This window comes from Mauremys reevesii, linkage group 2, assembly GCF_016161935.1.
Source record: "Mauremys reevesii isolate NIE-2019 linkage group 2, ASM1616193v1, whole genome shotgun sequence".
Classification (NCBI taxonomy): domain Eukaryota; kingdom Metazoa; phylum Chordata; order Testudines; family Geoemydidae; genus Mauremys; species Mauremys reevesii.
In genome coordinates, this window is record NC_052624.1 from 181,976,544 (window position 1) to 181,988,987 (window position 12,444).

The 12,444-nt window shown below is 41.7% G+C and overlaps 1 long non-coding RNA gene across 1 annotated transcript in view; it reads right to left on the reverse strand.

The window, feature by feature from the left end:
- Nucleotides 1-10,023: 10,023 nt before the first annotated feature.
- The window catches only part of LOC120396779, a 61,660-nt gene continuing 59,239 nt past the window's right edge, over nucleotides 10,024-12,444 (reverse strand). Inside the window, exon 7 of the long non-coding RNA XR_005593368.1 lies at nucleotides 10,024-10,072. This is a non-coding gene — a long non-coding RNA (uncharacterized LOC120396779). The remainder of the gene's footprint in view (nucleotides 10,073-12,444) is intronic.

The following is a 12,444-nucleotide window of genomic DNA, read 5'->3' on the forward strand; positions in this document are numbered from 1 at the left end:
ACCGCTGTGCACATGGGGGTTCCCAAACAGAGAGCTGGAACCTGTCGAAGCTCAAGGGTCCAATTACTTTTATCAATTGGGGATTCTAAATCATAAAATCATAGAATATCAGGGTTGGAAGGGACCTCAGGAGGTCATCTAGTCCAACCCCCCTGCTCAAAGCAGGACCAATCCCCAACTAAATCATCCCAACCAGGGCTTTGTCAAGCCTGACCTTAAAAATCTCTAAGATTCCACCACCTCCCTACGTAACGCATTCCAGTGCTTCACCACCCTCCTAGTGAAAAAGTTTTTCCTAATATCTAACCTAAACCTCCCCCAGTGCAACTTGAGACCATTACTCCTTGTTCTGTTATCTGGTACTACTGAGAACAGTCTAGATCAGTGGTTCTCAAAGCCGGTCCGCTGCTTGTTCAGGGAAAGCCCCTGACCGGCCGCAGTTTGCTGCTCCAGGCCAATGGGGGCTGCAGGAAGCAGCGCGGGCTGAGGGATGTGCTGGCCACCCTTCCCGCAGCCCGTATTGGCCTGGAGCGGCAAACCGCGGCCAGTGGGAGCCGCGATCGGCCAAACCTGCAGATGCAGCAGGTAAACAAACCGGCCCGGCCCGCCAGGGGCTTTCCCTGAACAAGTGGCGGCCTGGCTTTGAAAACCACTGGTCTAGATCCATCCTCTTTGGAACCTCCTTTCAGGTAGTTGAAAGCAACTATCAAATCCCCCCTCATTCTTCTCTTCTGCAGACTAAACAATGCCAGGTCCCTCAGCCACCCCTCATAAGTCATGTGCTCCAGCCCCCTAATCATCTTTGTTGTCCTCCGCTGGACTCTTTCCAATTTTTCCACATCCTTCTTGTGTGTGGTGTCCAAAACTGGACACAATACTCCAGATGAGGCCTCACCAATGTCAAATAGAAGGGAATGATCATGTCCCTCGATCTGCTGGCAATGCCCCTACTTATACAGCCCAAAATGCCATTAGCCTTCTTGGCAACAAGGGCACACTGTCGACTCATATCCAGCTTCTTGTCCACTGTAACCCCTAGGTCCTTTTCTGCAGAACTGCTGCCTAGCTTTTCGGTCCCTAGTCTGTAGCGGTGCATGGGATTCTTCCGTCCTAAGTGCAGGACTCTGCACTTATCCTTGTTGAACCTCATCAGATTTCTTTTGGCCCAATCCTCTAATTTGTCTAGGTCCCTTTGTATGCTATCCCTACCCTCCAGCATATTTACCACTCCTCCCAGTTTAGTGTCATCTGCAAACTTGCTGATGGTGCAGTCCACGCCATCCTCCAGATCATTAATGAAGCTATTGAACAAAACCAGCCCCGGGACCGACCCTTGGAGCACTCAGCTTGATACTGGCTGCCAACTAGACATGGAGCCATTGATCACTACCTGTTTAGCCCGATGATCTAGCCAGCTTTCTCTCCACCTTGTAGTCTATTCATCCAGCCCATACTTCTTTAACTTGCCGGCAAGAATACTGTGGGAGACCGTATCAAAAGTTTTGCTAAAGTCAAGGAATAACACGTCCACTGCTTTCCCCTCATCCACAGAGCCAGTTATCTCATCATAGAAGGTAATTACGTTAGTCAGGCATGGCTTGCTCTTGGTGAATCCATGCTGACTGTTCCTGATCACTTTCCTCTCCTCTAAGTGCTTCAAATTTGATTCCTTGAGGCCCTGGCTCCATGATTTTTCCAGGGACTGGGGTGAGGCTGACTGGCCTGCAGTTCCCCGAATCCTCCTCCTTCCCTTTTTTAAAGATGGGCACTACATTACCCTTTTTCCAGTCATCCGGGACTTCCCCAGATCGCCATGAGTTTTCAAAGATAATGGCCAATGGCTCTGCAGTCACATCCGCCAACTCCTTTAGCACCTTCGGATTCAGTGCATCCAGCCCCATGGACTTGTGCTCATCCAGCTTTCCTAAATAGTCCTGAACCACTTTTCTCCACAAAGGGTTGGTCACCTCCTCCCCATGCTGTGCTGCCCAGTGCAGTAGTTTGGGAGCTGACCTTGTTCAGGAAGACAGAGGCAAAAAAAAGCATTGAGTACATTAGCTTTTTCCACATCCTCTGTCACTAGGTTGCCTCCCTCATTCAGTAAGGGGCCCACACTTTCCTTGACTTTCTTCTTGTTGCTAACATACCTGAAGAAACCCTTCTTGTTACTCTTAACATCCCTTGCTAGCTGCAACTCCAAGTGTGATTTGGCCTTCCTGATTTCACTCCTGCATGCCTGAGCAATATTTTTATACTCCTCCCTGGTCACTTGTCCAATCTTCCACTTCTTGTAAGCGTCTTTTTTGTGTTTAAGATCATCAAGGATTTCACTGTTAAGCCAAGCTGGTTGCCTACCATATTTATTATTCTTTCTACACAGCGGGATGGTTTATTCCTGCAACCTCAATAAGGATTCTTTAAAATAATCAGTACAGTCAGAATAATCAATAACAGCTCAACCAATCAGGCAACAGAAGGGCATATGCATATTGTAAATCCTGTCATCTTGCCTTAAGAATCATTCATCATTCATGCCCGTCACCCCAACCGGGGTATGGGCCGCCAACCACAGATCTCCAGAGTCTTCTATCCTGGGCCATTCGCTCTAGCTGGTTCCAGGTATATTTTTTTTTTGCTATCACCTGAAGGTCGTCGTCGCCAGTTTCTCTGGGGGCCCTTTCTTTCGCTGCCTTGGGGGTTCCACCGCAGTGCCGAATAAATACACTTAAATGGTTCTTTTCTTATTTGCTGTGTGATTTTTTTTAAAAATATGGCCTGACAGCTCATGGAACTCCAGGTTTCATGCCCCTGAGTTTTATGCACAAGCCACAACACCATAGTTTTTTCTCTCTAAGGCCTGAAAATAAGAGTTGCTGTTTGTTGGTCACCTCAGATGGAGCTATGGGCACTGAATGTCATTCGAGATCACACCAAAAGGCATGTCACTAAAGGCTCAGTCCTTACAGATGATGAGCACCCTCAACTCCCACGAAGGCAGGATCAGGCCCTAAGACATTCATGTTTGTTTTTACATCTACTTTAGGATTTTAATTAGAACAAATACAAAACAATTTTTCAGCAGAGCCATGCAGAACACCTGCAGTAATCCACACTCAGGAAAACAATTTAAGTTGGATTTAATATTCTAAAACTGCTTTATTGCAACATCATAGTGCTACTGTCCAAAACTGAGTCTGTATAAAGTGTTATGTTTGCCAGACTGATGTTAGCATGTATGGTTTAAATGATGACACAAGCAAAACTCTCCTCTGGAATGGACAAATTAAAGATACCAAAATATTATGTTTCCTTTTGCCAATGAGAACAGCTGGCAAGATGGCTTTACTGAACACAATTGCAGCCAGCAGACATAGGTTATAATTTTCACAGGCTTTGTTTCTGAAATATGGAGTTAACAAAACATGCTATTTTTTTCTTTTGAAATTTGAGGGTTTATGTCTTTCATCTGGTGAAATTTAGCATAAAAGTGAAAATAATATCAAGGTTACAAGCACCATAGGGAGGCTGCTAATGTGGGGAAAAAGGGCATTTGGCCAGTTAAAATAATAAAAGACTATAGCGCTTTCCCAGTGATGGCTGAAGCCAAGTGAGGTCTTTCCAACTGGAGCCACAATAGTCCTTTTCAGATTATGTGGTTTGGCACAATACAGAATGAGTAAACTTACTTTCCTAGAAGAGAAAACATAATTAACAGAAACAACAAGGTCATGCAGTATTAGGCCTTAGGTAAGCAATAACACGCCACAGGGTGTACATTAAACAGCCAGTGTATGTACACCTTGGATGTGCTGAAGCATAGCATAATGGCTCAACATGGAATATGCATATATTGTCTGCTGATTCCATACTCTCATTAAAGAATAGATTTTCTATTAGCAATATGACAGATTTCAGAGTAGCAGCCGTGTTAGTCTGTATCCGCAAAAAGAACAAGAGTACTTGTGGCACCTTAGAGACTAACAAATTTATTTCAGCATGAGCTGAAGTAAGCTGTAGCTCACGAAAGCTCATGCTGAAATAAATTTGTTAGTCTCTAAGGTGCCACAAGTACTCCTGTTCTATTAGCAATATGTAATTTAAAATAACTGTTAACGTTTGGGATTTGTGTTTCTGGCACTTGAGCTGCTGTGCCTATACCAACAAGAGGAATACCTAGCATATTTAGGGCCAGATTCGTATTTACACTAATGCCACTTCACACTCCTCTGGCAGTGTTAAAGGGCCCTTAGCACTACCAAGATGGTATAAATCAGCCTCAGAATGAGGCATTTAGTGTCTTACATGTTGAAAGCACTGTACACAAATAGCTAATTAATCCTTAAAACATTCCTGTGAGATAGGTAAATTAGTAATATTATTGCCTCACCCACACTTTACAAAAAACAGATGAGGAACCTAACCAAGAGAAGTGGAAAAAATTGCCCAAAGACTAATTAGTGGCAAGGCTGGAATTAGAATTTAGGACTTCCTGACTCCCAGTGGGTGTTCATTCCTCCAGCCTTTTTAATGTTTTTCTTATATGTACCCATCCCAGTCTTCTTTCAAGGCCATTATGCCCCTTTTGTGGACAATTAATTCCATTCTTAAAGTTTGAACTGTTTTCTGGTTTGAGAGTACCCTGGAAAGGATTTTCACTCCTAGTATCGCTCTGCCATGCCCTTTCATAACAATACTGATACAGCCTTCCGTGTTTTAAATATAGGCTCCTACTTCTCTCAAGAGCTACAACTTGGGTTTTTTAAAATGGTGATTTATCTTCAGTAATGCTGCCCCCTCAGAGCTCTGAGAGGTGAAACATATGCACTGTTTGAGTATCAGGCCAAAAGTTCAGGCAACACTTTGGGAACTTGGCTGAAGGCCCAAACATTACAACTGGCGTGGAGGAAGAGGAGACACAGAGAGAAGGAAATGCAGAGTTGAAGTCTTTTCTCACGTGACAAATATATATTTCCTCAGATATTTTAGGCCGCAAGATGAGGTACTTAGCCACACATCTTATTCCTAAGGGAATTCTGCGCCAAAAAATTAAATTCAGCGTACAATATTTTAAAATTCTGTAAATATTATTTGTCAAAATAACACTGTATAATTATGCCAGTTTCAATTGTTTTGTTAATTTATTTAAAAATACCTATCAGCAGGTATGTCTGTAACAATACTGACACAAAAAAAGATTCAGGAAATATTTTTTGATGCATAGATTCCTTAGTAGGCATATTAATACAGAACTTGGAGTAATAATTCATTTAAACTACAGTACAGGAACTTATTTCCCACACCCCTGAGAAGCAGTGCAAAGGCTTGGGAGAATCAGGGCTAATGGAGGAGCTGAAGGAGACAGAAGTAATTGCTGGGCAGTGTGACGTTATTGATATAATCTGGGACCATATAGAACATGGTTGCAACCAAGGTCCTGTAGTGGCACCAAATCTTATGTAAATGGGGTCACATGGGGTGTCTAAGACCAGGTAATGGGTTGCTGGTTATGATTATGCTGTCTATATGTATGTATCATTTTGTAGTTGAAGTTACGAATATTGGCTCTATACTGTCTGTACTTCAAACTTATGCTGTGCTTCTGGGTGACATCCCAGACAAGTTGGTGTTGGCTCTGCCTAGCCTGCTTGATGGCCCATTAAGGACCATCAGCTATACAATTGACCTATTGAGAGAAGGCAGATACGCTTTGTAACTCAGCAAAGTATGCAGGGACTTGCCCATGTGACTCCAGACTCCATTTTGCTGTAATTTTCCACAGTAAGAACAAAGAGGTGTTCTTACACCTGGAAAAGACTACAAAAGGCTGATGCCGCATCTCCATCTTGTCTTCAGTCCTGCTTCTTACCTCTGGAGGGACTTTGCTACAAACTGAAGCTCTGAACAAAGGACTGAATGACCCATCCCAGCGGGGGATGTACTCCAGAGACTTGATTTGAACCTTCAGTTTACTCCATCACTGCTACAAGCCTGAACCAAGAACTTTGCCATTACTGTATGTAATTGATTCCATTTAACCAATTCTAGCTCTCATCTATATCTTTTTCCTTTTATGAATAAATCTTTAGATTTTAGATTCTAAAGGATTGGCAACAGCATGATTTGTGGGTAAGATCTGATTTGTATATTGACCTGGGTCTGGGGCTTGATTCTTTGGGATCGAGAGAACCTTTTTCTTTTATTGGGGTGTTGGTTTTCATAACCGTTCATTCCCAGGACGAGTGGCACTGGTGGTGATACTGGGAAACTGGAGTGTCTAAGGGAATTGCTTGTGTGACTTGTTGCTAGCCAGTGGGGTGAGACCAAAGTCCTCTTTGTCTGGCTGGTTTGGTTTGCCTTAGAAGTGGAAAAACCCCAGCCTTGGGCTGTAACTGCCCTGTTTAAGCAATTTGTCCTGAATTGGCACTCTCAGTTGGGTCCCGCCAGAACTGCATCGTTACAGGCAGAAACCTGGGAGTGAACCTGGAGGGTGGTTGGGTGTGAGTGGCCAAAGTATGGAATGGGCTTTTGGGGGGGGAGGGAGGAGGGGAAGGCATGGAGATTTTTAGGGAGTTTGAGAGCCTCTCCCATGGAGACCCTGGCTGACCCCTAGCTTCTCCCATTCAGTCAGGCACATCTGCCCCGTCCCTGTGTGTCCATGCACCCTCTCTCTCCCCACGTGGCCCTGCACCCCCACTCAGCCACCTCCCTTCCCCATCTGTCCCTGCACCCCTCATTCCCATTCAGCCTCTGGCTCAATGCTGTTACCCCACTAGTTCCTGTGCCCCTCTACAGTCTGCCCCCCCACACTAGCCCTTCTGTACCCCAGTCTGTGACCCTTCCAGCAGCCCCATGTGCCCCACGCAATCTGTCCCCATCATATCCGGGGCTTCTCACCTAGCCCTGCAGACAGGGGGATCTGAGGAAAGCAGCCTCTCCTCCCTCAATGATTTGCAATAGCCTTTGTTTTTTAAATAAAAATCTAATACAGAAGGATACAGAGTACAGCTGAAGTCCAAAAGAAGGAAAAACAAATACTATAATGTAAAGGAAAGCATGATGACCCTGGGTAAGCATAGACTGTGGTAGCATTATGAAAACAATCCTGCTGAGACATCTGGTTATTTCTCTTGTAATGAGATCATTCATAAGAAAACGGGGCAACATGCCAGAAGGAAGTTGGGGGGTGGGGAGGGGGAGAGAGAGCTTTGACTCCCACCACCAGGTGGATATCACACCTAAAAGAGAGTTACCAACTTTTACCTGTACTATCAGATATATTCATTTGACAACAACTATATCACCCCTGCAAGTCAGCCATTTTGAGACTATATGGAAGGTGTTTATATAGTGGAACTTGCTTATTTATTATTTACTTTACTATTATCCCAAACTCTGATATTAGGGGCCCTGACAGGCTGCACAAATCTACATGCACTAGCCTGCCTCTTCCACTTCCTACCACCAGCCCTGACCAGTAGCTTTTCCACTTAAAACTCCTCATACTGCAATTTGAAACTGTAAATCTCAAGGAATCCTGTGGCACCTTATAGACTAACAGACGTTTTGCAGCATGAGCTTTCGTGGGTGAATACCCACTTCTTCGGATGCAAGAAGTCTTGCATCCGAAGAAGTGGGTATTCACCCACGAAAGTTCATGCTGCAAAACGTCTGTTAGTCTATAAGGTGCCACAGGATTCTTTGCTGCTTCTACAGAACCAGACTAACACGGCTACCCCTCTGATACTGTAAATCTCACTATCCCTCAGTGCAGTACAGTCTATTTTTGTTCAGTATTCTTTATTTATCTATCTATGTTCCACCACCACCCTATCTTGTAAAAATATATATTAGTGCCCAAAACTCTCCTGTCCTGATAATTGATTAACCTGTTCTGTGATGGTTTATGACTTTTTCATTATAAAAAGATTGCAAAATAAAATTCCAGGTTTTATTTTTATTATTGACCAAATAAAAAAAACCACTTTTACATTTTATTACATATAGTAGTAATAAAAATGGTTTTCCCACCTCATTACTACCTAAATATCTCACCTAGAATATTCACAGTCTAATGCAAAAATGCCAAAATTGTCAAGCTTTGCTACCTAGTTAGGCACCTAAATTTCTATTTAGTCCCTGATCCTGCAAACACTTCTGCCCATGAGCAATTATTCATGTAACAAGTCCCCTAATTTCAATGGGACTCCTTTAAAGCACAAAGATCCTCAAAGATGTAAGTGTAAACAAGATGAGGCCCACAGGCACCTAAATAAGTGTTCTAATTTTCAGTTTTGCTGAGTAACTACAGCCCTCACTGATTTTTGTGGAAGCCATGGGTCTTCAGCACCCTTGAGAATTGGGACATTTATTCAGGTGATCAAATATAGATTTACATGTCTAATTTTTTAGGCACTCAAGTTTTTGGCTTTACTCTCTATATTTCCAAACCAAAAACTTCTCATCTCTGCATCATCAGCACTGTGCTATCTTCTGTAAATTTCCCACAGCAGAGCCACCCTGGGTATATTCAAAAGAGACACAAAATTGTGAACTGAGAGCAAAATGACTAGAAAAATCTCTTTCCAGTTTACTTATCAGAAAATACCCTCTGTATGTTTCAGCATATATAGATGCCAAACAAAAAGCCTAATGTTTATACTATCAACTCATTAGCCCAGGGGTAGGCAACCTATGGCATGCGAGCTGATTTTTAGTGGCACTTACACTGCCCGGGTCCTGATCACTGGTCTGGGGGGGCTCTGCATTTTAATTTAATTTTAAATTAAGCTTCTTAAACATTTTAAAAATCTTATTTATTTTAAATACAACAATAGCTTAGTTATATATTATAGACTTATAGAAAGAGACCGTCTAAAAATGTTAAAATTTATTTCTGGCACACAAAATTAGAGTGAATAAATGAAGACTCGGCACACCACTTCTGAAAGGTTGCCAACCCCTGCATTAGCCAATCAGTACTTCCCATTTCCATAGGTAATAAAGCTGTCTTAACCTGAAAAGTCTCTCTAGTGCTGCATTTAAAAAATTCATTCACAAAGTGCTTGTCAGCAAAAGCTGCAGGAGGGGGAAAAGAATTATTTTATATAAGAATTCTCCTTTAATTTTCTTTTTCATAATTGTTGTAAGGTGGTTCACTACTTTGCATTGAAAATTAATTACTCTGCTTTGGAAAGCCAGTGATGTACAGTAGTATATCACTATTTTTATACATTAGCTTTATTAGCAAAGATCATTCTAATTATAATATATAAGTGACCATCTTGTTTAGTTGTGAAAATCATCATTCTTGCCCCTATAGTGATTCTGTTTTACTTCTGTTTTGTATAGATACTTGTAATGCCCTTACTCCAATAGTTTCATGAGTGCTTTCCAGTAGTGCATTAAGCAATGTGACTGACTTCTGCCGTGTATTCTCTCAATCATCATTACACCTTTATCTGATTAAAAGTAGTAATGCAATATACTCTTCCCATTGCACCTTTCAATTGCTACATGACAAGTAACTTTGTGTAGGTATTTTGCAAAGATCTCTGTTTTAGCACTGTAGAATAAGTCTAACATGTCCTAAAGAAAAGAGACAAATGAGACAGCTTCAGTGAGAGCGTCAGCTTGACAAATACATAGTTACTGACTTAATGAGCAAAGCAGAAGGGGTGGGAGGTAGGAAAAGGTGGCGCCTTAAGGCAACTCTTGTCAAATTGATAACGCGAGAAAGTAATTCAGTTTTAGCTTGGAATTGTTTACTCCTCTGGTAAAATGGAGGTCTGTGAGAGTTATTTGTTTATACTTGTCCCAAATATCTCTCAAAAGCTAACGAACCAAGATCAAGGTAAATATATCTTCTGACATGAGTACCAACTCATTTATACTATTTGCATATGCTTGATTTATTTAAATCAGAGACTTAAGGGCTAATTTTAAAAATAAGGCCTTTCAAACTGAGCTTAATATTTTAAATTAATGAGGCTTTCCCACATCCCTTAAGTCACCATATGACACTTACCTGCTTAGGATTATAATAGCCCATGCCTCTCAAATCAAGACATATTCCCTAAAGACAAAGTAGAAAAACCATTAAAAGAGCTGTAGGAAATCAACATTTAATATTCTCACCTTAAACTCTTGAACAGGTAACCCATATTAAAAAATGAAGTGGACCTTCTTTTATCTGAAAAAGCAAAATGATATCTTATAAGAAACAGCTGTCCTTCAAGCTTAGCAACAAATTTGGCAAATTAGCTAGCAATTCATATACAGCTCAACATCAAAAGTATTATAGCAACAGTCAAGGTAGGATGTTAGGTAAAACTAGTTACCAATTTACTAATAAAATTAGCCTGAATTTCTATAAGAAGCTGAATGTTCCTGAAGAGAAGCAGAGTCCTACTGACACCAAGGGGTTCTTACAGGAGTTAAAATTCCCCACATTAACAGAAAATATACCATACACTTTTCAGAATGCCATAATTTTGAATGCAATCCAAGAAGCTATTAAATAGCACCAATCTGATAAAGTTGCAGGTTCTAATGGCTACTCCATCCATTTCTGTAAGAAATGTTCTAATCCCATTGTTCTGTTTACAGAAAATACACAACTACAAACAAACAAAAAAGCTCTACCACTTACTTTTAACAGGGATACAGTAATTTATTTCGCCCAGAAAGTAAAAACTGGAACTGTGTGCCTCTTACCTTCCTCCTTAGCACAACATGAAGTTTTCACTAAAGTGTTTACCAACAGAATAGCTCTCTGTTCTCTGCTATTATACATATACAGCAGTCTGATTTTATACATCACTGCGCATCTAGCAATAGTATAGAAAAACTTAAGCATTAGTCACTCCCTAAAAGATTTAGGCTATTGTAGAGCCCTTTGACACATTGCTGTTTCAAACATCTTGAAGAACCTGCCTCAGCATCTGAAAAAGCAGAAAAGTATATTTTCTGTTTGTTTTTCTTCCTTTTCCCCTTTAGCACCTTCTTCCAATCAGATCTGTATCTGCTTCTATCATATGCATGACATTAGATAGAAAGTGCAGGTTACTTTCCTACTGCTGACGTGATGGTTTGGGTATCAAGTCTTTTTCCACTTCTTCAGTGTGCACTGCCTTCACTGGTGTATGAATGGCACCTGGGAATTTAAATGTGTCTTGTTCCAAAGACCTAATTAGCTACTTCTGCAAACACTGGGCCTTGTTTTGTTTGTAACCAGAGAGAGGGAATATGTACCCAGAAAGAGGTACATTTTGTCAAGACTATTCTACCTTCAAACTTAGTTCTGTCTCATCTCCATGTGAAAAACTTACGAACCAAATTTCTTGAAACATATCAAAAGTACTTGTCCTCATTGAGGAACAAGCATATGGTATATCTGGAAACCAAATAGTTTTTGGGCTATGCAACACAACAAAAGGTTGCAAACTGGAGCAAAAAGCAGGGAAATGAAGTTTTTTCCTCACCATTTTATAATTTGGAAAGTGCTGGACTGACTTTTTAATTTTACCAAAAAATGAATCACTGGGATAAGACTAAGCACAAGAAATTTCAGCTCACCAGGAATTTTTGTGAAAGTGACAACAAGCGTCAACCAAGTTTTAGAATAGAATGGCTTTTTCAGCCTTAACTACATAGTGGCTATCATGCCTCCATACTACTGCAAGAGAATAGAAATATCGTGATTAGGCACATAAACATCCCATTTGTGTGTACCTTGTCCTGGCCACACCATAAAAAAGACAAGAAGCACGGATGGTATAATTAGGCCACAACATTATTCACTTACTGGGAATACCCTATAATAAATTCAACAGTGCAGGTCATCATTTTTTTCCCAGCTATTTAGGTTGGTGTCAGCCTTTCCTAACCTGGGAAACAGGCTGGGGCCCTGCCACCCTGCCCTTATATGAGGGTTAAGGGGGCTGAAAAAAGGGGGTAAGTTATGTCCCCACTGTACCAGGGGTTAGGAGCCCCAAACCTCTTCCTCCAATTCCTTAGGGGATGCCCTAAATCCCCCTCAAATGCTGTTTATCAGAGAACCATATAACCTCTCTGGAATGAGTATGGCACTGGACACCTGCTAACTACTACGTTGCAACCACTTGACCCAATTTCTTTCCCTACCCCACCGGGTCCCTGACTTGTTGTGGAGAAGGGGAAAAAAACCCACCCCACTTTTGCCAATCTGAAGGGAAGGGAAAAATTCCTTCCTAACCCCTAAAGAAAAAGGCAACTAGCACAGTGCGGATAGCAGATCACTGGGAAAACAAAATCCTCCTCTGATCCCAGGTCGGAGAGTGCATGTTGCTACCCCATGATTGCTGAGACGCAGGACTTCTTCAGAACTGCTAGAGATGGAAATACCTTCCTTCCATGGGCATCTAGAGGAGTAGTGTCCCCCACCCTGCCTGGCCACTTCCTGTTCCT